This window comes from Euwallacea similis, chromosome 14, assembly GCF_039881205.1.
Source record: "Euwallacea similis isolate ESF13 chromosome 14, ESF131.1, whole genome shotgun sequence".
Classification (NCBI taxonomy): Eukaryota; Metazoa; Arthropoda; class Insecta; order Coleoptera; family Curculionidae; genus Euwallacea; species Euwallacea similis.
The window spans coordinates 338027-364645 of record NC_089622.1 but is presented as its reverse complement, the minus strand read 5'-3'; the positions used below and the strand labels follow the sequence as shown (position 1 = coordinate 364645).

Genomic DNA, 26619 nt, shown 5'->3' with positions numbered 1-26619 from the left:
TTAGAAATTTTCAAGAATGCGAAACCCTGCAGAAACATCAAAAATACATGTAGGAGCTGAAAGACCAATAACGTAAGTCGCGGAGGAGATGGATGTAGCTATAGAATATAAAAATAACTAAAGGGTCAAAGGGCGTAAACAAAGGTGCATAAAATACATTCATAAAAACTGCACCACCGTTCATGAAATAGAACAGAGCGGAGAGAAATAAAATTATAATTACGATTTTTTTAATAGATATTACAAATTTCCTTAATTGTTTCCCTCCAAGTAAAACTGTGTTCTAGTTTACTTCTGAAAAATTGAAGTTTAAATGGTGCAATTTTTTTGGGTATTTTACATGCATTTTTGCCATTCACGTTACAGATAAAAAACTGTATGAAAAAAGTATTAATTAAAATATAGTTTTTTTCTGTGTAATGTTAGCTAGGTCAAATTATCTTTTGCTTCATTCGAAGTTTAAGTTTATTCAAAAATACTTACATTTTTATTCACCAAATGAAACATATTTAGGTCTCTCTATAATGGCTTAAAATACGTGTATTACGATTACAGAATAACTAATAAGAATAAATTGATTTCAGTAAATCAGCAATATTATAATATGACATTTTGCACTAAGTAAATATTTCCTTTTGGATACGTTTTCATTTGCTTTTGCCATAGGCTCTGGACCTCGAATATTTTGCCTATGGGTCAGAAAAATTGGAAATATGCTCATTGAAATTACTTTAATAGTAAATTGACAATTTGAGAAGAATGCAAGTTAGAACCCTATATTCTATATAAAGTAAAATTTTAGTCATCAGAGGGCAGTTGTTTTAATGGAATGTATGTTTCCACGTTTCAGGTTGCCCGAAATACACGGTTTTGCTTTTCTGGGGGAAAAATTGCAAAAATAGAATACAACATGGCATAAGCACGTGTGCAATTCACGATGCTGGCGGCAGAATATAAATTTGCTACAAGTTGTATTTTCCTAATTGCGTCATCCAGGCATTTAGCTTAGAAATTCAATTTTTATATTACAACTTTTTTAATTTTACCGAACTCCGTCGAGTGGATTTTCGAGAAAAAAGTCCTACCTTGTTGCCTTCTAAATCATTTAAAAACTTTCAATTGCCGCGATCTAAAAAAATTTTATTAAACTTCTCGCTTAAGAGTTTTTTCGGGCAAGTTAATTTAGTAGGTCGCCAATGATCAGCAAAGCAATCATGCAAATCTGGGTCACCATATACTACGTATTTGAATCAAAACTATTTAATCGTTAAAATTATAGTCGCACAGATAAAAACACGTTCCCAGTGATCGTAAAGAGACTCGCATATTTTTAATTAAGTTAATCTAGCATGAACCCTGCGAGATTTTCGTAATTAAAATCTCCTCGCTCTGCAGTCAGCATATTTTAACAAGCTTAATGCAGGTGTTTAAATAGAAGCAAACTCTGTGCTTTGGAGCTTTTTATGGGAACCTCAAAATTGATGCAGACCGGTAAGAGTACTTCTGTGGAAAGTTTCCTCGTTTGCAAGCGTTGGAGGAATTTGAAAGGGAGAAATTTGTAAGTCCGTTTGAAGGTGTTATGAGGATTTTCGGTCTCTTAATAGTCCATCAGTTTTAATATTTAGTGTAGTGCATATGGCAATGAATGGCATATTAGGAAGATACCGAATTCACACGATCATGGAGAGTCGAAATGTGAAGGCTGAATTTAATCCCTATTTAGTAGCAGAATTTTGTTTCTTATTTATATTTTTTATTACTTAAAAATCCAAGGCAATTCTGCCCTATCCATAGTTTTATCACACTTAAAGTAGGGAGAATATTTTCATTAGTTTGTTAAGTTTTCGATTTACTGAGTCCAAGACAATCACCGTTTATGCTGGTCCTAGTCATTCAAAATTAGAAGGGGATTTCCTTACTTATTTACGGTTATTCACGAGGTTTCCCTTACTGAGAAATCTAAGGAAACTGTGCTATTAACATTATTCTAGCTTACTTTTTAGTACCCTCGCCGAGCTCTCAGCATATATTACTTGAAGTTCCCGAAAACTGAAGGAGAACTTTCTTATTTATTTATGGTTTTGCGAACTTAAAAAAGAGAAAAACTCAACTGGCACCATCACACATCATTCTATGATCACACGCAGAAATCAGAGCTCACGTTGAGCACAAATAAAAAATATTAATATCAATCACTGCAAATGAGTTTTATGTTTTTTCAAAATTCGAAACAATTTCCTGACGTGATGGGCAGCGTGGCCCTCGAGTTCGATCAAAAAACGAGGTGCATAATTTTTTTCTAACCCTGTGTATTTCTTATTCTATACACGTCTGGAAAGTGCACTTTTCCGGAAACAAAGAAAAATGTTTCTGCATTACAATAGAGAGATCTCATCGATTTTATCGTTTATCTGCCCCGCACAACAGTTTTACGTCTCGCAATTTTTCACCTTTAGCAACTATCAGTCTAGAGCAGTGAAGGGTTGGTTATTCTTTCCTCGAGAGTAAATGGAAACTGTGTTCCCTTAGGCGACTCTCCTTTATTCCTGAACGGAAATCTTGGATAGATTCATTCGGTATTTCCCACTTGAAAAATTGAAGTACGCAATACTATAGGTGATTTTCCGATTTTCTTCTCATGTAAACTCCAAAGTCGTTGGGTAAAGAAAATGGAAGATGGTGTGTACGCGATCAGGGAAAATATTCACATTTTTCAATTTGATACAGGCTAAGTTGGACAACTCCGTCCTGTTGCGCCACTGTCAATAAAGTAGGAATCACGCAAACCCTACAACACTAATCAAAGACGAAGTTCTACTAAAACGAGCTCCCAAATCGACCTAAAAGGGCAGTTTGCGTTTAAGTCACTGTCGTTTTGTTTCCGCTTCCGACCCAACTTTTCCTCTTTTATCGTCGAAATGCAAATTATCGAACCAATTAAAAATGTTTATTTCCATATTTAGTTAATTAACCCTCTTACTTTATTTAATTTTGTAAAGCAATAAAATCTGATTCCCAATTGGAAATTTTAGCATTGATGTGTGCGTTAAGCATTTTAACAATTCCCTCCGTTTCTTTATGAGCATAATTACTGTAGTTTGAAACTAACTACAATGTTAAATTAGCTATTATTCCTTCAGTCTGCAGAACATTGGAGTTGCTTTTTCGATATGCTGCACTTTATAATAAATTCAGCACTTCTGATGCGATTAGAGTTGACCTAGATGGAAAGTTTTTAAATAGAACATACAACTTTCAGACAAAGTTTAGCGAGGCTGTGAGTGCCTCATGGGTCTATTATAGGTGCGAAAGCTTCTTCAATATGCTGCGATGTATTACTTGCATAGTGTACGTTTAATCATAATACCTCCCACTTTGCTCAAAAAGACGAAGGAGACGTGACACAAACTAATTCAGGAGCTAATTTTCAACACATCAGACCTTATTTAGCTGTGTCCATTACTTCCTAATAGCATAATTAGGGTCATTGCGGACTGTCAACGTTAATGGTTCGTTATCTAAAACTAGTACAACGATTTCGTGCAAGCATATCGTGAGACTAATTAGTTGAATATTCAGGTTCGGGGATAAAGACCATTACGGACTTATCGTAAACTTACCGTGTTTCAATTCCAATTAGCCACGTCTGAAGAATATTTTTAGACATAAAAAGTTTAGTTTATTACCTTGTTTTTTGGTTCTTATAGTAAACAGAATTAATGACTGTTTAAAAATATTCCATCGTATTAGATTAATAGCGCCACACAGAGAGTCAATCAACATTCGAGGGAGCAAAAGGCACTTTTCGCCAGTGGTCTGCATCAATTTTTTTCTTTTTCCACAATGTTCTGTTTTATATAAGAAAGAAGTAGGTGTGATGTGTGCCTCTTTGTGATGCGTAGGTAGGAAAATATTTTGGTCTCCAGGGAGGAAGTTAAAGTGTTGTTTTTGTTGCCTCAAGTGAGGAAGGAACCTTCAATTTTCGATGTAGGCAGTAGAAAAATTTCGTTATACTAAGTTTTCTGGGGTGTAGAGTGTTGTCTCCATCACCCGAACGCTTTTTTGAATATACGCTGCATACGGCCCTTTACCATTTGTGGCCGCGTCGGAATGTGTTATCCCCTCAGACTAACCAACTAAAAGGTTGATGATATCCATAGCATAAATATTTTTTGTACTTTTCCGGTATTTTGTTGTGCAAAAGAAATACCGAGAAGTCCTAAAATTTGGACTTTCAAAAATACCACGAACCATTGTGTATCATTTTTGATTGAAATGTCTAACAAAGGACGTTTTATTTGTCCTTTATCAATCGTAATTTTTTTTATATCAAATTTTCTACAATTTAATTGATTGACAAAATTATCAAAAAAAATTATAGATGTTATCACGAATAAACGTAATAAACGTAATAACCTTCGAATATGTTCAGTGAAAGCATAAGTAAGTGTGGGAAATAATGATAACCCTAAACTATTCCAAACATTTGTTGATAATTATTTTGATTTTGAAAATAAGTGGTTCTCATTAAACGGTTAGTAAGTTCATGATAGTGCTTATGTTTACTGTAATGCATTTTATGTGAAAGTGATTTATCAGGAGGAACATTTATTAATAAAGTAGAGAGCTGAAGGCTTACCAAGGTGTGATTAGGATCTAAACCTACTATATTTTTTAGTTGTACAAAATAGGCCTTAAAGGTACGTTGTTTTTGTGGCGGTCAAGAACGTAATAACAACGAGGTCTTTTATTCTTGTGAGCTGTTAATTTATGTCTTTCTACATCCGCCCTAAATTTTTTGCTTATGGACAACACAATTCATTATGACAGTACCGTTACCTTTCTCCGTTGGAAGGATTTTAATATGATTATCTCAACGCAAAGAATTGAGCGCCTTTTGTCCGATGAGGATTACAAACGGTTCAATTTTAAAAGGTTTATCTAAAATTAGTTTTGAACTAATTCTAAACTCTTGTTTCTGTGGTGAGGTTTAAGCTGTTTCTTCTAGAGTTGAAATGAAGTCAAGCTTAGGAACGTATTTGGGAGTGACAGAGTAATTTAAGCCTTTACAAAGAACAAGAGTTTCAGTCTCACAGAGGTTTTTGTCGGACAGATTTATTACTCTCTTGCAGCCACCTTGTCCGTTCAATGTTCCAAACTCGTTGCATGCAAACAAGCAATACTTACCTGTATGCTATTAAAACAAAAGGGCTTTGTTCTGACGAATTTTGGTACTTCGACCATTTCATCCCTTTGTAGGTTCATCTAGTGTAGCTGCATGTGCGGAAAACGGGTCCCTCCTGTGGCCAAATGTCTTATAAGTAAGGTTCCAGGCACCTTCTCGTTAGAGGCAATGCCATGTGTTATTCTATTGATTGTGAACTTAATTGATCGTATATGCTAAGTTGAGGACTTGTCTTGAGGCATGTATTAACTGTTGGTTCATCTTTTCAGAACTTAGTCCGACTCAGTTCATCTATTTGGCAACTGCTATGGAAAATTTTTACTGGAGCATCCAGTTTGAAACTTAAATCTCTAGACGCAAACTGAGCATGGGAATCGTTCAGTTTAGTAAGTAAATGCATGTGTTTTTAAGATCATCGCTAGCATAAGTATTGTATTAAGCGTTTTCTCTAATTAGGATTTTAAATGGAATTGCTGTCTAATTTTTCCCTGGTCATTAAGGCAAAATCGTAGTGCTCACATATATATTTGCATTAATCTAAATCCAGACAATAACATTACTTGATTGTTTTGTTGCCGTTCGGTCTAGTAGATTATAATCTAGGAAAAGCTATGATCCGAAACAGAGATAATCCCTATAAACAAAACCCACGTGCCAGAAAATTCAATCGCAATAGAGGAGATATTTACTTTCGTAGAGCACTGTCATGAGATTAAATTACTTATTAAATTAATGGAAAAGCATCAATGAATGTTCGCTCTTTGTGTTTCATGAGAACCTGTAATTACTTTATTGATGTTTAGGGTGTAATTTGACCCTTTTTGCTGTCTGGGTGCGAAACCTTGAACTTTGCCTATTCACGAGATCTTTGCGTCATAAAGGGCGTCTAACTTCTGCATTTGCATCGCGGTTTTGCGGGGAAGAGGGTGGTATGGTTTACCTCTTCGGTTTTCGTCGTTGGAGGCTTCCAAAAAACGGCATACCGACCCAGCCCTAAACTAAGATTTGAGCAAAATCGTGCCCGAAATCTGCTCAATCGTTCTCAAGGCAACGCGACCTTATGGACATGCTATATGCAGATCAGTTTATTTTAAAATTTAACAATATGCTTATAAAACGGAACGGAATATTTTAATGTTTTTATTTATAATCATAATCTTTGATAGTTTTTTAAAAATAATTATAAACATTACTCACGAAGTTTGAGATTAGAACCAATGCAAACAATAAATTAAAAGCGTTCTCTCAATTAGCATTAATAAAACGTTTCTAGCCAATAATTAGCCCGAATTAATTTCACGTTACAGAACTTCAACGTAATTAATTCTCGAACCTTTTTCGTCGTTCGGAGACCCTTATACTCGATTTAATTACTCAAGTTCAAAACTTAGAATATTTCCATTTGGACCTTCAAATTAAACAGGGAAACTCGCAAATTATTCAAAATTTTAAGAGAGCCCTTTAAAACGGCTAACTTCCACTTATTTATTTTGCGAAAGCCGCTTTCATCCATCCACACCTGCTCCTTAAGTTGTTATAACTTAAATTATATCGACATACATTGCGTATATAGGCCGTACACGTAGTTATTGAGGTATGCTAATAAACACTTCCACGTGCAATTTTCCTTACAAAATTACTTCCCCAAAACATTTGAGTTGCAACGCAATCACGCAAAGGGCCAATTTAAAATGTATTAAAGCGGCTCAAAGGCTCACGTATTTTCCTGGAGAAATTCAACGCAGGTCTCCCCGAAAAGTTTCCAAAATATTTCGGGAACCGGGAATAAAATTTTAAGTTTATTATCCTTTTCGGCCTGACAGGTAAATTTCCCGAAAGGGCTAACCCGAGAGGTTATTTGTTGCAAACAGAGCTACGGAGCCTACTTAAAAAGAGAAATTTGTAATCTCGACTTGGTTATCAACGGGATCAATCCGACAACGAAAGCAGAAGTGGAATTGTGCTTTCGCGGTGCATATACATACATACATAATTAGAAAGACGAGGAACTGCTAAGCATCAACAGAACTCTACACCACTGTCGGAGCCATTATCATCTCTTGTTCAAGCGCGGCAAGAAACAAAGCAAGACATGAAGTATTTTCTCCAACACTTTCCGTTGGCTTGAAGAACTCGTATTATACAACTAACTCCGATTCATTTCAATCATCTCAATATTTACCAAACTGACAAGATGAAAGATGGGGAAGGGTGTGAGAGGCCGGTAAAAAGTGGTTTTAGGAAGACGAATTGGAATTTGAATAAAACTAGGATTATATTTCGTTCATTACGCTTCTTCCTGTTTTGATTAGGCGTAGAATCATACCAGTCATCGAATTCTTCTTCATATAATTTCCGGCTTTTTTATCCGTGGGATTGCATCTGTTCTTCTTTCCTTCACACGTCTAGCTGTTCCCATTAGGAGTGTATCTTTCTTCACTATCGTCTATGTGATTGGGCTTCGCAGCTCCTAAATATTTTTAACTTGATGGCGAAATCATCAGGACAATTAATAGACTATTGCCATCTATAAAGGTAGTCTTTTCTGTCATGTTTTTGCTTTCGTTCCTTTCTTTATGCTCAGTTCGCTCCCGGCTAGATCCAATTTCCAATAGGAATCAGCCACTTTTTTAAGTTACCTACTGACAAATAGTTTAGATAGTAAATAGAGAAAACAAAAGGAGTAGTCAACGGCTTTGCAGCTAAAATTGAATAGTGGATTTCTAGTGTCTAGCTAGTTTCATTTCCGAAAACTGCGAAGCAATTTTCTCCTCAACAAATTAAATTTAGCACAGAAGCAACAAACAATAGACGTTGTATTTAAATCCGTTACATCGGAGTGGCGAATTTCACTCCCTGTAACTAGCATTAAGTGTTAGCACCCAAAGAGGCGTAATGCTTTTAGAGTTCCATGTGGAGCAAGTTCCAGAATAATTTATTACGTTTCCCGAAAATCCTCTTATTGGCACAGCTCGACTTTTATGAAGTTTCCTTATTAAATTACGTTGTTGCTGCTTTTTATTCCTTGGAAGAGTGACAACTTTATGTTTGCGTGGTAAAATTTCAAACGCGAGTGTCTCATACAACGTGCATATTTGCGTTATCGGTAAATTGCCCCGAGCATTCAATACGTGGTAGGTCGGTTCTTTTTTCTCATAAAGCAGAAAAGTGAAATTAAAACATTTGACAAAAACAGCTTTGACGCAGATTACTTGAAATTATCGGAGGTATAAACTTGCAGACTACACTGAGAAAAATTATCTGTTTCGATTAAACGCGAGCTTTATACTCTCAATAATGTGCATCGGCTCGATTTTTATTGTTTGCGATTCCTTGTGCGAATCGCGAATTTTTTACTTATCAATTATTAGGATGTCTACACGTAATTGTTTAAATAACTAATTCTTAAAATATTACCTCGTCCTCAATCTCCAAACGAATTCCACCCTTATAATAAATGAAATAACAAGTCTCATTTGTCTGGACGAAGTCGAGTATTTTAATTCCCAAAGAAAAATTACCATTTCTTGACTCCCTAATTAATAAATAGTTTAAATAGTATTGTAGCTTTAAAGTTAAACACCTTTGATTAATGTACCCTTAAAACGCGATGCCCTTACCGCCCTCGTGAACTCGCCACGTTTCTTTTATAAAGCTTAATTACCTTAATTAGAATAAGACATTGTTTCAATAGAAAACCGGACAAAGCATTACATCAGAGCTTAAGGTTTTTAAAAATGTATTACACCTTGCAAAGTAGGAACGTCGAAAAGGGGCTGTAACTGGAAATTAAAGCTGACACATTAAAGATGGAATAGCGACCTTAAGGTGACTGCAAACCTGTCGTGACTGCATTCCACATTGTTGGAAGCCCGAATAAAACCTGGCAGCTAATATCTGCAATATCATGCAACACGCTAAAGTTTGAGTTTATTTAATAACATCCTTCGTATATGTTTATCAGAGGAGATTGTTGCCTTGATTATATCGGAATACATAATTCATGGGTATACGATAGCCTGCTTGTTTTTGTATGTAATAAAATAGAGAAAGTGTAGGAAGGTATCATTTGAAAGTTAATTGGGGTATCGTTATTGAATGGAAGTGGTCTCTTATAAGTAGTTTGTCGATCAGGCGAATTTTGTGCATATCGAACGTAGTCGGCTCAAACAATTGACGTGGGCCCTATGCCGACAAAATAAATTTGTGCTCAATTACGTTCGAAAATTTAAATTCCTAGACTGCTGGTTCGACAACTTTATTAAAAGTTTAATTATTATGAAAAAATGAATTGTTATTTCTTTGACTCCTTAGTGTCTTTAACCCGAAAACCTCGATTATGGCTCCTTCAAATCGTTATTTCCTAACACAGCATTCGAAGAATAATTTGCCAGATTAACTTTTTGCTTACATTCAAGTTTAATTTCATTTAACGAATCAACTTTCTATATCTTCAATAGGTAAAAACACTGAAATTCGAATATGTATTATGTATATATTATTTCATGTCGTTATTATTGTAATAATTCCAATAATTCCCCCGGTGAGCTGTACTGGCAAAAAAATGTAAACACATTTGAAGGTTTGTAGGCCATCTCATTGTTGTTATCATTCATCCTATGACTCCTACCTTTGCAAAAAGCAGATTGTAAACTTTTTTTGTATGTTTTCGTACCGATATCGTTTTTTGCGTGATTCACTTGGGAGTTAGCACGCACAATACCTTTACATTTACATTAAAATGAGAAGTTGATTTAAACTGCTTAATAATGTTGAAACCACTTTCAGAAGCCCGCTAAAATTAAGTTTTAACTCGATCGAGTTTCGAGACATATTCGAAAGCCCTGAAATCTTGAATTCTTTCAAAAATTACAGTTTCCTGAAGCCAGAAGCACGCTGTGACAGGAACAATAGAAATAACCTGGATAAGTTTTTGTTAGTAGACTTGATCAGTAAAGATACAAGGGCGCTTTAAAAAGGTCCGAATAAAAGATAAATCAATTATTTTAATTTAAATTAATTCGAAAGTATCTGTAGAAACTGGGTTCCTTAAACATTCAAAGACACTTCCAGAAACCGGAGGTGGATTTTTGATATCTCTAATCGATAAACCTTGTTTCAGCAAAATATCATAATAAACGATTATCCAAAATAGGTAGGGAGCAGCTATAAAAACGACCTACTTCGAACTGATTTAAAGCCAGCCATGAAAGCACTGGAAAATTGAATTCTAAGCATATTGGAAAACACTTCCAGAAATCTGGAGAAGACTGTCATGTCACTAACCCATAAAACTTATTTCGGACTTTCAAGCGTCACTCGATCATCCCCTCTAAACTTCCAGCAGGAAGGTCGTGATGCTCATTGGTCTAAATGACTTGGGGTCAGCGTAATCCGACAAGCTCAAATTCATAAAGGCAATTTCGCATAGAAAATCATAATATCAGGTTGTTCGGAAAGTAATTTCGTTTTTTTATGTGAAAATGAATGACAGTTTTCGTATAATAAACAAATGCTTTATTAAATTATATATTGGCCGTTCTGGTCCAACACCTTTTGCCATCTTTCTGGTAGTAGCATAATTCCACGCTCATAAAATTTTTTGTCTTTGCTGGCAAAAAACTGATCGAGGTGGTTTTTGACCTCATCATTTGAGATGAAAGTTTTACCGTCTAAAAAATTTTGGAGTGACCGGAACAAATAATAATCCGATGGTGCCAGGTCTGGAGAATATGGTGGGTGTGGCATTGTGTCCCATTCAAGCTGTAAAAGCTTTTGGCGAGTGACCAAACTTGTGTGAGGTCTCGCGTTGTCTTGGTGAAACACTACACCTTTTCTGTTGATTAGTTCGGGTCTTTTCTGTTGAAGTGCATCCTTCAGTTTGTCCAGCTGCTGGCAGTAGACTTCCGAATTAATCGTTGTGTTATCCGGTAAAAGCTCAAAAAAAACGATTCCTTTAAAATCCCACCAAACAGACAGCATCACCTTTTTTTGGTGAATATCGGCTTTGGAAATGGTTTGAGTCGATTCATCTTTTTTGCTCCATGACCTCTTGCGTTTGACGTTGTTGTATACAACCCATTTTTCGTCCCCAGTAATGATGCGCTTCAAAAACGGATCATTTTTGTCACGTTTGAGAAGCGAATCGCAGACGTCAATGCGGCGACACAGATTTCTCTCTGTGAGAACATGGGGAACCCATATATCGAGCTTCGAGGATAATCCCAGGCCTTTCAAGTGGTCATAAACTGTTGAATTCGATAAATTTAACTTCAATCCGATCTCACGTGTTGTTATTCGACGGTTCGCATCAACTAATGCCTTTATGGCGTCTTTATCAGCTTCAACCGGCCTTCCCGAACGTGGTGCATCTTCGACATCAAAATTGCCAGATCGAAATTTAGAGAACCAGTTCTGACACTGGCGTACTGTCAACACACCTTCTCCATACACATCGGTCAATTTCTTTCTGGCTTGAACAGCATTTTTACCCTTTCTGTAGTAAAACAGTAGGATATGTCGAAAATGCTGCTTATCGCTCTCCATATTTAAAAGGGCACCAACCAAAAACTACTGCGTAGAATTAATTGAAATGTTTCACACACAAGCCTTGTTATATGAGCTCTCAAAGCATATAAAAATTATATGGCTTAAGTGTGAGGTTAAGTGCAAAAAAATACCATTAAATCCTCTGTCGGGAAAAAACGAAATTACTTTCCGAACAACCTAATATATTAACGGCTCTTGAAAGTATTATGAACACAAATCATCAATTAGTTCTATCTGACTAGCTTTGAGATACCCAGTTATATGTATGTATATCATAACTCTGGAAGCGTAAGATAACTTTATAATTTATATAAACTAAAACTCATTTTGATCTAAAAACCACATTAAATGGGCTTTCGATGTGACCCCTAGAAAAAGACTGTTGTCTTCCTGATGGTGCTAGTGAAAGGTTCTTCGTCACTATGAAAGGTTCCTCAAAACAGGGAGGACTTGGCCCTCATAATGGCTCTAATTGGAAGAAATTAAATTTGAAAGTTTGAAAAATTATTGAGGGTTGAAGAAATGTTTAAAAGTTTGTAAAACTTTACTTCCAGAGAACTAGAGAGGACACATTTTAGTAAATGGTTCTTCAAGATAGTGAGGAATACGTAACTCTGAAAGTACTCGTAGACGCTGAAAAACTTCTTAAGAATTTTGCAGACAATTCCAGAAACATAGACAAGATGTTTGTGTGAGTTTTGAGTGTGTTTCTGTAGGATAAAAAGTCACTTAAGAAAACTAACATAATGTTACAACAATAAGCCATTCAAATTTACAGTTGGCAAAATGCGAGAACTGGCTGCTACGCTTCCTTCAGGATCTAAGAAAGAGTTAGAAATTAGAAATGCTTGTAATACTTAATATTTAATGAGATACGAATACTGTACTTGTGCATGCATTTTAGTCCAGTTGTATTCCTCCGCATCTCGTTAAAATAATCTTCGTTGTCATAAAAATTATAATAGCTGAAACTGCTATTTCATACCAAAATTTCCGTTTACACCAGAAAGATATAATTGCGTTAAATTTTTATAATCAACGTTTGAACAATGCTTTTGTCTACCTCTAATGATTAGTAATTTCAAATCGAATTCAAGTTTCCAGTAATCAAACTTTGCATCCTTGAAACTTTTGTGCAGACTGCAAAATTGCACTTTTACACATTTTCTCAGAGATCAGCAACTTAGTGAAAAATGAAACTCGCACTTCAAATATCCGGAGAGCTAAAACTTTTGTGTCTAGTGGAAAAGGCAGGGGAGAGGGTCGAGAATCGAGAAGGACTGATTTAATAAGCAAACTTCATGAAATAGGAGCGATGTCGGCCACGGTAAAAGGATTTCCTCCAGAACTGCTAAATTATTCTAGAACTTATTTCATAATGTGACACTCTGAAAGCGCAGCATCCCTGTGGGTAACAATAGCGAGTGATGTAATATTAGGAAAGTGCATTCTTTATCTTTGCAATATAAACCCAGAGGTTGATATTTGTCGTGGTAAAGTTGCTTTGACTTTAATTTCAAAGCGGGCCCGCTTTGTGGCAAAAACTGGAGTAAAAACGTAATAGTATTAGATCACAATTTTTAGCGCGAATAAAGTTCCTCTGTCTTAATTAGACGTAACATCGAGGCAATGAGTAGCAATTTCAGTTTAAAGAAGAATATTCTATAATCTTTTCTGAGGTTGTTGAGCAGTGCATTCGATTCTTCAGACCCGATCGTCATTCTACATCCAGGGAACAACACTTCTATTGCGATCTTTTTCTATTATCGATCGTCTTTCTTGATCAACGAAAATGAAAGAAATATGTTATTTATCTTTAGGATCATGAGGTGTTTTCTTTTAACATCAAGATCTCGGTGTCATTATGCATGTATAGGTGCTGTTCGCGGTAATCGCAATCAAAATTTGCAAAATAATTATTAGATGATCGGGCCGCAACTTCTACTACTTTGAGCATCTTTTTTTCGTATTTTTAGAAAATATCCCTGAAAGGTTCCAATTATTAAAAATATTATTGTGTAATTGCATGCAACGTCTCAGCAGTCATAGTTTACCCTCAAAAAGAGAAATTTTAAAATTTTCCTCTATTAAAAACTATTTTTTGGGTTTTCATTAGATCCTCCAAAGGTTTCAAATTTTTTTAGAAAACTGAATATACGAGTATCCGCGATTTTCAGCAAATTTTGTCCAAGTTTTAAGGATATTTAAGGATGGTTCTTAAAGGTCTCCGAAAGTTTCTGAAAACTCAAAACTTCCCGAAATTCCTCATGAATTTCTGCGGTAAACTCCTGAGTTTGGAACTCTTGGATCGTATCCTGTTGCAAGTTTCATATGTTCTAAGATGAATTTGTTCGTTCATGGTTGAGAATATTAATAAAGGGCGTAAACTTAAAGATTAGCACCACCCAACGGATCTCCAGAAATAATTACAGTGGTGACTAAATATTATACTGAGTACCTCGCCATCGAAGCCAAAGGTGAACGGTTCGTTTTCTAGTTTTCTGGACCTTTTATGCCATAAATAAGCCTCTGAATGCTCTCATATTAACCTTAAATCCTTGAGCGAATCTTCCGCATTAGCCGTACCCCATTAGATGCTTACATCACACGAAAATCTAACGGGAAAAAATGGAAAACCAAAGCCTAAGTTAATTGCATATTAACGATTTCACGTGTCAAGAACTTAAATGACACATAAAACTTACAAACTTTTTGAAGTAGCAAGGTTGTTGCTACTTCTAAGAAATCTAAATTAGGGAACACGCGATTAAATAATCGAGGTTCAAATGTATACCACTCGGAAGCTTGAATTAATAAAAGAGATTTCAGATTCAGATTCGGTCTCTGATAAAAGTTTTATCTTTATACCAAACTATTTCCTCTACAATTTACCGAACTCGAACAAACCGGTATTTAGTCGCGATCGGAAATTTTCATCAAAAATTCTAAGCGTTCGGGATGTCGAAAAATCCGAGCTGATTGCCTTTGAACTGCATATTTTGGCAACATAATACACAAACAAGCTACATACGTCTATATATTTTAAACTCAATCCAAGCTCACTTGAGCCAAGTCAAAAGGCTTCTAAAACTTCAAAGCTAAAGGGCCCGACAAGGACCTCGGGCCTAGGTCAGGTTTATCCATTTGTCCTTGACTGGAACGCCCCATAATGGCTTCGTTCGGCGTCGTGACGCCATTATTTACGTGGGTGGATTGAAAGAGACGTCCTCATTCTGGTGTGTTGAATATCTTGGGAAAATAAACGTTTCTGGAAAATGAGTTTTATTGAATACGGCGAGACGACGCCTGAAATTTCGTTCGAGATTATAATAAGATCTTCTGGAAGGAGCAGCAGCTTTGGGACGTTCGGGACAAATTAGATCGGATAAACAGGTTTAACAAAATTGTCAGTTTGGTATGTATGACAAAAAAGAAACAACAATAACAGACAGAGTAATCCTTTTCGTGTAACAGTTAGGGATTAGAGACAGTCGCAAAGCCAATGGGGAAATTTTGGGCAAATTCAGACGCAAATATCTCAAGAACTCCTGATTTAATCTTGGCGCTCCTTGGAAATTTTGACTGAACAGGTTTCCTCTTTGTGGCAGGCATTGACGACTGAGGGTGTCCGTCGTGCACTTTCTCAAAACATCGTAACCGTTATACATAAATGCTCCTGCAACTATTTATTCCCCTCGTTGTACTCAATCACAGAGCAGGTTTTTCCCCTAACTAAAAACCTTCCGCATGTTATTTGAAACTGTGTCAGGTCCCTGGCGACGTCTTATTATATACATTAGAGAATAGAAGTCAGGTAGTAACGCTTCAACGCAAATCTTGCCAAATTTGAGGCGATCTTTACACGATAAATCATGAGTCCAAGTTCAGTAGAAGAGGACGCAGTCACTTTTCTTTTAACTGGTTCTCTTTTCCTGGGGTTACGCCACTTACATGGGATCAAAAACAACTGGAAGTTTTACCATGGCTTTTAAGATACTCATCGATTAATAGTTTTTCGGTCCTGCTTTTGTGTAAACAAAACGCTTTAGAACTCAATTCGTTTTCTTTTGTTGTATATACATACATATATACAAGAGTGCAAATAGCTTTCAGAGTGTTGATGAAAGTGATTTTGATAGGGCTGTTATAAAGTTTTAGGGCCCTGGAGAGTTAATGGATGTGCTCTTTGTTGCTGCGTTGTATAAATATTGTTAGGAAGGAAGTGGTACGGGGTTTCGAGTCATTGTTATTTGGCAGTGATGGTTTGAGGGTCTTAATGGAAGCTAAAAATAAGCAACTTTCAATAAAAGAATAGCCAAATCAGATTACTCGGATATTTATTTTTAGAGAGATATTATATAATCTGTAGCGGATTTTTTAGGACTGAGTGTGGGTTGATATTAAAACAACAGCGCGTGGCGTTTTCCAACGGGTGGTTTTTTTGTTGATATAGGAAATTGAAAGAAAACTGTATATATTAATAGGTCAACCCTCAGTGATGGCTACAAAATATTTTTGCTAGGCATAAAGTTTTTATCGGAAAACTTCATTTGAGTAAGCACGTTATTCAGAGCAGGTGGAGAATTTCGCGCACTACGCATCTGCTCTCATCCCTTAGTTGATGCTTTAGACGTGAATTATTGAAAGACTGACAAATTTTGTAAGCTCATGAAAGTTTCATAATTCCCGCGAAAACTTAGCTCTAACGCAGTTGCCGCACGATGAGCTTCGATTAGAATTAATCCCGCGATGTTTTTTTATTTCTTCCACAACGGGAGGGGCAAATGCGAGTTTCACAGTTGCAGGCAATAACACTACTTATCAAATTAGAACTATAATGAATCCCATTGGATATTCATGGTAGGAAAACCGAACACGAGAGTCCTGTAATAAACATACAATTAGAAAGTAAACACATTATAAATTAATTGGGATTAATTTTTCGTGCAGGGTCACATTCTGCTCGGAAACGTATCAATTATTAGCGTATCGATTTGGCCCTAAAAATACGCTATTTTTGGGTTATTAATAAGGAGGGTTTGGTTAGAGGCACGGGGCAATAATTTGGCCTAACAATGAATCGATACAGCTTATTTACCCTTCAATGTCTCTCAGTCTATTTACCAAAGGGAACTTTCCTGTTCCGATTTCTGATCTTTTATGAGAAAATTGTTCTCCAAGTTAGGGCACCCGATCGGTTCTTCAAGCACGTGATCGACCCAGGAAATTTCAATTTAAAGGTTTTTTCAGTTAACAAATACGAATTGTTGTCTTTAAGTCTTAGTATTGAATACATTGTTTGGCATGCAAATTGTAACAATGGGCATTTAACCTAAAGGCACAAGCATGTTTCTCCGGCTCATCAATGTGAGAACTATTCAACTTCCCAGACGAAATAATTTTAGTTATGAATTGAAATTCCTAAATAACTTCATCTTTATACTAATTGCTCACATTAACAAATATTTCCCAGAATTATTATGGACAATGTCACTGTTCTAGCGTTTCGATTAAGGTTGGTCCAGGCTTTCGAGTTTCTTTCTGTTGAACGAAATTATGGATATTTGTTGGCACATTTTACTCGAGTCAATCTTAGAATGGAGCAGAGAAGCAAAGCTAACACCATGGAGGAGTAATTCTATTTTGTGTAGACGTTATAACTTCAGTTTAATCTCAAAAGTTGCTTCTTGTAAAGCCATGTTAGGAAAGTCAGATGTTGAAAAATTACGATCTTTCCGATTCAAAGTTCCCAGCATTCGGTAAGTATCTACATAGAACTTGGCGAAGATTATACCACTTTTCGATGGCAAATCCGAAGGACCCGACAGTCATTTTCGCTCCGTTAGGAACCAGAAATTGAGCATTTTTAATATCTCGAAATTCGCTCACAAAAGGGGTCTTTCCAAAATTACTCCTCACGCTGATCTCAGAAATCTGAATCTTTACTAAACCATTCAACTCAATCCCTGATTGTCTCCGTTAAGCACACCTTGAAGGCCTTTTTTCGTCTTTTTTTATGAATAACAGGAATCCTAGTGACATATTAGCTTTTCACACGAATCCTCCAGAGAACCATCATATATCAAAATTATTTTTAACGTCTTAACCAGATTATCATCCAACTCGAAGCACATAATATAACCCATCACTGGCGGAATTCGGTTCGAGTTTAATTGAATCTGACTTTCATTAGCAACTGCATAATTGTTATTTCACATCAATCAGTCCAAGTTTATTTGCAATTTTGTTCCATCCTTAATGGTCGTTAATAGTGTGTTGATTTATGTCTATTGGAAGGAGTTCGAACTTCTTCAGAGACCGATAATGCATCCATAAATCTTTGGGGATTCGTGTTGATGTTGCTGGGTTTGTCGAAAATAGAACTCTTAAAACATGTAGTGATTCTTGAAACACTTGTTTGTCAGGTTATCGCAAAAAGGTATTTGAGTTAACACCTTCTTGGATCTAGTTTAAGATTTGTTGCGCCGAGAATCTAATTAATAGCAACCCAGGATGTTCAAAGGCGTATAACAAGGTGGAATAAACGTTCTAATTAACAATAACCAAGGATATCTAAAGGTGCACTAATAGGGTGGAATAAACGATTAACTACCTCCCTCCTCCCCCTTAAGAAAGGGGAATCTCATGTTTGATAGCTGATTAAGTAAAATCGCCTAGGACATAATTGGGTAAATATTTTAGGGCATCCTACCGCAGCTAGGGGTTAGCTTAGTTTACCCTTTAACATATTACTAGAGACATAATAAATTACGGTTTTCGTCCTGCAAAGCTTTAGTTGGCAAGCTTTTTTTGTCCGTGGGAAAGCATTGTGTTTACAAAGTTTCTGCTGAATTAGCCTGGATTTATATGAATCACAAAATCGTATTTATTATGCGATCCAGATAGACAGGAAATAACCTGTTGAATCTGGATATTTTCAAGTCGAATATAGTATATCGAAATCTCTTCATTTTCTAAGGAATTTCGTCAAGACGAGGGAATGGGTGATGAGGCTGTATCATCTCCGCTTTTAAAATGGAAACTTAACGCGTCTTGCGTCAAACATCATCATGTTTAGAAATCGGGTAAAAATCCGATGCTACAAGAAATATTCTCAGAATTTTGAGGAAAGTCCAAAGATCGAATCATTACGAGGTGTTCGTCAACCAATATAACTTATTTTACATAAAAAAAAACGACATTTTCTTTACCAAACTAACTTAAAATGTGAAATATCGCACACTTATTTGAATGGCACCGAACCATTAGTCAATCCTAATCTAAACCACAATGCGTTAAAGTGTCGGACATATTTAACCCTAATATGCATGTTAATCCAAGTTGTACTACACTCCATTATGTTGATAGCTGGATAATTTATGAATCCATTGTGCCCCCATGATATCGAGACGCATATCCATGTTACATAATTGAATTTCGGCCTTCACGTTTGATGCCTTTATTCCCAGAAAATCAAACGCACGTGTTTAACATGAATCCCGTCAGGACGACCAGGAAGTTTCACGTTATTCCGATTTTTCTGTTTCGCGACATCAAAATTAGAGTCGATTCATTATGGTAATTAAATAATTTCATACTCCAGAAACGTAAACTGATTTTTCAAAAGAGTTCCTTCGAGGCAATTTGGGTTTGTTTGAATTAAAAGACATTTTTTCATTAGCAGCAAAATACAATTTCATTCCACTTCCCAGCCTGGCAAAAAGCTCAATAATAGCCGGCCTGCTTTTGGAACCTGCTTCAAAACAAACATCGAGCTTGGGGCCATCTCCATGCTTCGCATTAATGTGCACAGATTTAAAAATTGGAGCAAACATTTTAAAATTTCCTCACACAAAAATTCTATTTTCGCCAATTAAGGGTTTTTAACGATTAGTAACACAGTTCTCGATTGATCTCTCGGATATCTCCATGCTTCGCATCACTATTCGCAGTTTTAAAAATTGGTATAAATCATTTAAAAATCCTCTACAAAAAGTGCTGTTTTCCCCAATTATGGTTTTTTTTTACATTTAGTTACACAGAGCCTTGATGAAATTAGCATCAATTTAATAAAGCATTGAACATTTTATACATGGCTTTATCGCACGTGCTGGGGCTATGATAGGTTTGAATATTTAGCCTAGATGCAGTGCTCGTTTTACTTCGAAGGTTTAATATAAGTTTTAATTGGCTCATTAAAATTTTGACTTCTCGGTTGATCTAGAATAATATTCAAGTTCTGCTATTGGTAGCAGGCAGCAAATTGCTTGCATTTTGCCTCGCAGTAAATCAAACGCAATGTATGTTCATTATTTAAATTAGGAAATAGTGGATTTGGAATTGTCTATTGGATGCAAGGAATCGGGTAATTAGGAATCATTGATATAGCTCGGTTTAGATTATCCAATTTCTCGTGCAGGACACTGGACGATTTTTGAAATACATTAATTTCGAAGGAGGTTCCAACAAAATGGTGAAAAGAAAAATCTCGTCAAGACAACTGATGACAATTAAAATAATCTCTGCATACCCTCTATCAATTTGCACGAAATACAAAGGAGATAAATCAATAAAACAGCTCAGGTATGGTAATCTCAGATCTGACCTGATCTGAACCCCTAGAAGTTAACCGAAACAAACTTTAGAATCTCCATAAAATCAATTTCAGTTAGTTGAGGTAAAATCATTGTCTATCTAGCGACTTTAATGCAAACTGAAGTGAACATAAACTGAATTTAGTAGAATTGTAAAGTATGTAATCTTAATTTTTATTAGTCTTGTTGGTGGTAACTCTTAAAGCCGGATTCGGAGTGGGCACTTACTATAGCATTGAGAGCAGCTTTAAAAAAACTAGTACTGTAGCTGAGAGGATTGAATACGTTCTGTGAAATCTAAGAGTAACATGTGGAATTTGCCAGAATCGAGGCGGTATTACGCGGGTTTTAAAAGACACAAAATATTTTTGAAATTTTCTGGAAACACAGAATTATGCATTAAAATTTATTTCGCGTTGAAATTTACGAACGATAAAAAGTGGAATATGTATTCGGGTTTTCTTGGACATCTTTGGAAGTATCCTGAATCTTCTGATTTTCAAAGGACATTTCAACATAACACCAAAACGAGCACATTTTTCTCAACTTAACCCGTTGCGTGTCTCTTACCATTTTCGAGATACTTACACGAAAATTTTCAGCACCCTGGGTAAAATAATGTACCCGGCTCTTTTCTAACAAAGCGCAGGCAGTTCTTGTAGCTTATAGCAAATGCTCGTATTTACAGGTCCCTTAAACGTGGAACAGGCCCATTTATCAAACCGGGCGGATATGCATTTTCCTCATTTATGTAAAGCACCAAAGCAATCTCTATGTTTTTATGAAAAGGTGAACTAAGGACGATGCCCTTTACCATAGAAATTGTTTGTTTTATCTGTGCCAGATAAAACCAATTTGTGCAACTATAAAACGGGCAATATTTACATGCCCGTTTACAGCCCCAGGGTTTCCAACCCATTAGGCTTGTTGGTGGGAAAATATAGATTGGTTTTCAGACTCATATTATTGAGGTTTTTTTTTAAATTCTCGCGCTGCCCGCATCTTTTCATTATGCTCCACGAAATATATGCATTTTTCAGTATCCATTATGCTTTCCTTTAAATTTCCATTTTTGTTTCAGCATTTTACCCTCCTGGAATCCCGGAGTCGAGCCCAAATAAAACACGAAGGTCAGTAACATATATGTTTTTTCATCAGGGAATTGTTTTCCAAATGGATTTAGTTGGCGTAGGCTAATGATAATGGAAACTAATTAATCCGCTTTTGTATAGGATCCGCTTCAACAATATTTTGAAGCCAATTATTTTAAAGTTCCTTCATTTTTATTTTTTTCTTCTGCTTCAGTGCTTTATATTTCACTAACTGGGTCACAATTTCAAGAAAACTCTTACAATTCTTTTTAACTTTATTTGTATGATTATTTAAGGTTCACTAACCTCTTGCTGAGAGAATCAGAATATTTTATACGAAACTGAAACAAAGACTTCGGATTGTTTTGCTGGCGAAGCGAATTTGAATATCGGATTTCTTAAATAGAAGAGCAGATTTAAATTGCGATATTTCTAAAAGGATTGCGTGGAAACAAAGAATAAACAAGCGGCAAAGTGTACATAAAATTTATGGGATCTGATAAAAAATTATAGAATATCCAGACGGAAGACTTCTTGCAGGAAACGAAGGGCAGGCTATCATCTTATCCAATCTATTGCAAAGTTTTATTAGTTTGCCTTTCGTGCCCGCCATGAGCAATTGTTGCATTCAATTCTAGGAGATATCGTTTAATACCGAACAATCTTAAGTAAACCGTTTTAAAGTTCTTCACCATCGCATAAATCGCAGTATTGTCTGGCACCTCATTATTACACCAAACCCTGGCGATTACGAAGTATACTTTAGTTACGAAATTCTTAGGAGAACGCTTTTTAAGATTTTACGGGATAAGGGGGAGTCTTAAAAGTTTCTTGGGTTCAACTAACCTGCATCGCAAAAAAGGAAGTTTTTGAGTTATAGCAAGAAAATTGCCTGGTGAGAAGAATAGTTACTCGAAACATATTTCAAGTAATCTGCTCATACTATTTTCCATCTTTGCCTCCTAAATTCATGGCTTCAATCAATTATAATTAACTTCATAATGTCATTCATTTAACCTTGTCGCCAATTTCTCTTCCTGATATTCAAGTTTCGCTTTGAGTTCTATAAATAACTGGCGCCTGATACCTACCCCGATGTAAAATCAATTTTGCATTTTCGAGCCCCCTTTATTTATTGAATCCAGTCAGTCGACGAAACGGAAAAGCTTACACTACTGTTTTCCAAGTATTGAGGAAAACTGGATGGGGCTTTGCCTGCCGGAAGGGTTCACTTAGACCTAAAAGGAAGTTCTCATGAAATTAATATGTAATAGGTATGCAGGACGCCACTAATTCGTGTCCAACTATGGAAATCTCCTTGAAAATGGGGCAAACGTGCATGGTTAAACGGTGAATTAGAATATTTTTCTAAAACCGTAAAATTCCTAGTGCTTCCGGATATATTCGGAAAAATTCGGATATTCCTATTTTGTTTTTCGTGACTATCGGAAAAACTGCAGAACAACAAACGACGACAACCCGAACTAACTTTTTCATGGCAATCTAAATTTAATGTCAGTTTTCTTAACATGCAAGAAGCGGGACTTGCAATGCCAATACTTTTTTCTTATCGCCGTCTTCAAGCTATATGAGTCAAACTTTATATAAATGTCTAAAATATCCTTCCTTCGGTGGAAACATCGTTTAAACCGTAACAAGTTTAGTGTTCTGTGCATGTGTGCAATTAATCACGCGTTGGTGCAATTCATTAACACTGTTCACGGGAACGGCATATGCTAACCTTTCAAATAACCCCACGAAAAATAAGCAAGGAGACCTATGTCTGGATTGCGAGCTGGCCAGTGCATCGGCCTGCCTCGCCCAATCCACCACCTATACAAAATTCGATCCAAACACACTCTCAAAAGTAGGAAAAATCAGATGGCGCTTCCTCACGTACATATACGGCTTCAAATAGTGATTGAACTTTTGGAAATACCTGCTTCGACTGCAATTCTTCTTGCGCTAGCTCGCTGCAATCATCTTTAAAACCATTTCTTCGTTCTCCGCAATTTGACCTGTACGTCTCCGTCCGCAGTCAGTTTTTTAAGGCTTAAATGCCCCTTTTCACATAAACTGCAATGTAAGTTCATAAAAGTGTGTTCACAGGGAACCACCCTATCAGGAAAAGTTACTCCATAAAAACGTCTAGTTTCACGAGCGCTGCCATTGGCTTTTCCAGACATAAAATGTATATCCGCCATGCCTTCGTTCGAAAACTATTTCATTATTGTAAGTTTCTTTGCACTTTTATACGAGAACGTTTCAAAACCTTTGAAAAATTGTGATGCAGAAATGACAATTTTCTTCAAAATCGCGAAACGGTGCTATCTATGCGTTTTCAGAAAGAGAATATTTCTTACACAAAAATGTCTCGAGAATTGTTTTTTGCCGGTAAAATTTGCGATAGTGCTCAAAACACAATTAAATGGTACGCGTTGAGTCGAGCCCCCTTTTTATTTCCACCCTCGACGTTGTAGTATGCCAATGAAGATGCCAATTAGCATCGAAACGTCTAGATATATTGCAGAAGTTTTGGGGATTTTGTTTCTAATTGCACCAAGAACTACAATTAAAGAACCACATAATACCATAGATAATCCATAACACCATAAAGGCCCAGGGATGTAACATGTAACAACGTTTAAACGTAACAAATAATCCAAACTTAATCGCTACCTCATATTTAAATGGTAGTTTTTCTTAAGACTTGTTGATCATTCGTCGTTACGAAAAGCAATAAGAAAGGTAAAAGCTGCAATAGAAATGAGCCTTCGAGGAAAACATTACGCTGGAATATCGAGAACGTTGCTGAATGCGGCATAACCATTAAATGCACAATATGCGTGAAAAACAGGCAAAGTATCATAGTAAAACTCCCTTTGTGACACACAGGAACACTTGGTGCAGTTATAAAACCATCGATAGTATCCGTAGCAAAATTTTCCCTGAACCTACATAAACTTGACAATTTTGTCACCCAAAATAGAGGATAAAAGATTCATTCTGATAAAAGTGGTGCGCCATTTTATCGATATTATGTAAGAATTGCGAGATACTGCGGTCACGTAAGCCATTCAGATTTTATGTATTTCGGACCGCTGCTGCTGTGCTGCTGTCATGTCGAAAATTGGGTCACGGATAATGAAGCGAAGTTTTCTCTCAAATACCTACCTAACGAATAGTCCTAACAATACGGTTTAGCAGTTTGTGGTATAGCAGATTAGTTTTAATTAATTTCGGGTCAGACCAGATGGACTCGGTTTTGTATTTTGTGAAGAGCGCTCAAATTCGTTCATCTCCCTGACATACAGGACTAGACTAACTTACTAAATATTAAAACTTTTCGAAAGAGGAACTTTCCGTGTGTAATCGACCTTGACTAAGGCAATAAAAGCGACATTAACATGGCCTTTTTCGATTGTTTCTACAGATCATAGCAATCTAACTCGAGGAACACGAGCACCTGAAAACTACACTTTTTCCGGTCGATAAACCGGAGTATCCGTTTACTACTGCAGCGGATTCGGTGCCCTTGAAAATGACGTCATGATATCGGCGACTACCTGCCGGCCTACTTTCATGTAAATTATACATTTACAGCAAGCTCAACCGACCGAATTTAACGGAGAACATAACTTGATATAGCATCATACCCAAGTTCCCATAATGGAAATGTGTTACGTGTAAAGTGTAACTTCGCGCATTTGAATCTCATGCTGTAGTATAGATTACAACCAGAAACACCCATAAAGTACACCGAATAAATTCCGGCTTCCAGCAAACGTTCCGGATTGTTTGGTGGTGTGGGAAGCCGCCAAAATTTACTTAGCATTATAGTCGATCCACGTACAAAACAGAAAACTCTGGAACCATCAAAACCGGGATAAGAAAAGAAGAAAATAGACTGACACACTCCCGAGTATGGCACGACAAAAAATTCGTGGAATATTGAAGAGCGAAGGAATCGTTGACCGAAAGTCGTGGTGTTACACAGGGACAAGTGACGTAAAGTGAGTTTCCTCCATTAACGTAGAGTAAATGCATTTAAATTGAGGACATCGGACGGATCAAACGTAATGGAATATTTACCTGGAATTGAAATCAATCTACCAATCAATCAATTCAAGTAATGTCCCTCCATTACTTTTAATGTACTACACCAGCATTTACTCAACTTGAAAATTCGGCGGTCTCGAGTCAATAAAAAATTACTTAATGAAGTTTTATTCCGATGCCGTATTCACTTAATAGAAATCCAGGCAAAACTGCAACAAATAAATTGCTTTTCTCAATTCAAGAAAATATATCGCCTTGAGGATGTATGAACCTAAGAAAACTCAATATGATGAACTAATATTTAATTCAAACATTTGCTTTTTACTGTGTACTCTTGAGAACAAACTTAAATCGTTTGGAAAATACAACCTTCTCGGAAAGTCTGTTTGAAAACTGCGTGGTTGAGTTGGAATTTGTGTGGAATCACATGTGAAACACACACGTGTGAAATCAGGTTGAAATTTCTTCGTGAAAAAATAATTTTGAAATCATTCAAGTTCGATGGAGAGTAAATTTTCAACAACAGGAGATGGGGTTATGGTTTCTCGGTGAAACCGAGGGGAGTTAGTTCAGGTTAGTTATGGGAAATTTATTTGATTCAATCTGCCTAGTTCGTGTGAATTTTGTGTAAAATTACACTTGTTTTCAATTCGTTTCGACATATTCACTTCGCCTCTAAAGAAATCCGTTTAAGACTTACTTAGTGCAGTTTAAATTTGTGTGAAATCGCGTTATTTAAATTCATTAAAATACGCATGAAATCAAGGTTAAGACGAATTTGTAAGGAATTACTTTTCCTCGTGCGATTAGATTACGATACCTCGGGGAAACAATGGGATTTAATTTACTTTGAATGAAGTTCATTTGTGTTAAATTGTATTATTCTGGTTCATTAAAACTTCATGCGTGTTTTAATGAACCTCAGATTAACAGAATTTCAAGAGAAATAATTCATAGGAAATTTATTTTCAAATTTGTTTAGGTTATATCACTTTTTTGTGAAATTAACTTTTTTTACGTCACTTAAACACGCATGAAATCAGGTTGATACCTACAATTTTACAAAAAGCTTTTTTTCACGGGAATGTCGGATCTAGTGGAAGTAAGATTCGGTGAGATTAAAGAGGAGGATGTTTTAAAT

General features: G+C 36.1%; 1 protein-coding gene across 3 annotated transcripts in view; it reads left to right on the top strand.

Annotated features, from left to right (window-relative positions):
* Hs3st-A (Heparan sulfate 3-O sulfotransferase-A) overlaps nt 1-26619 on the top strand; it is a 50396-nt gene that overhangs the window by 9368 nt on the left and 14409 nt on the right. Inside the window, exons 1-2 of one of the 3 annotated variants that reach the window (XM_066396960.1) lie at nt 5504-5571; nt 21410-21458. The exons of 1 other annotated variant lie outside the window; for it this stretch is intronic. The gene's annotated coding sequence lies outside the window, so the exon portion shown is untranslated. Of the gene's footprint in view, nt 1-5503; nt 5572-21409; nt 21459-26619 lie in introns of those variants that run through there. One more of the 3 variants, XM_066396959.1, reaches the window with a different exon arrangement.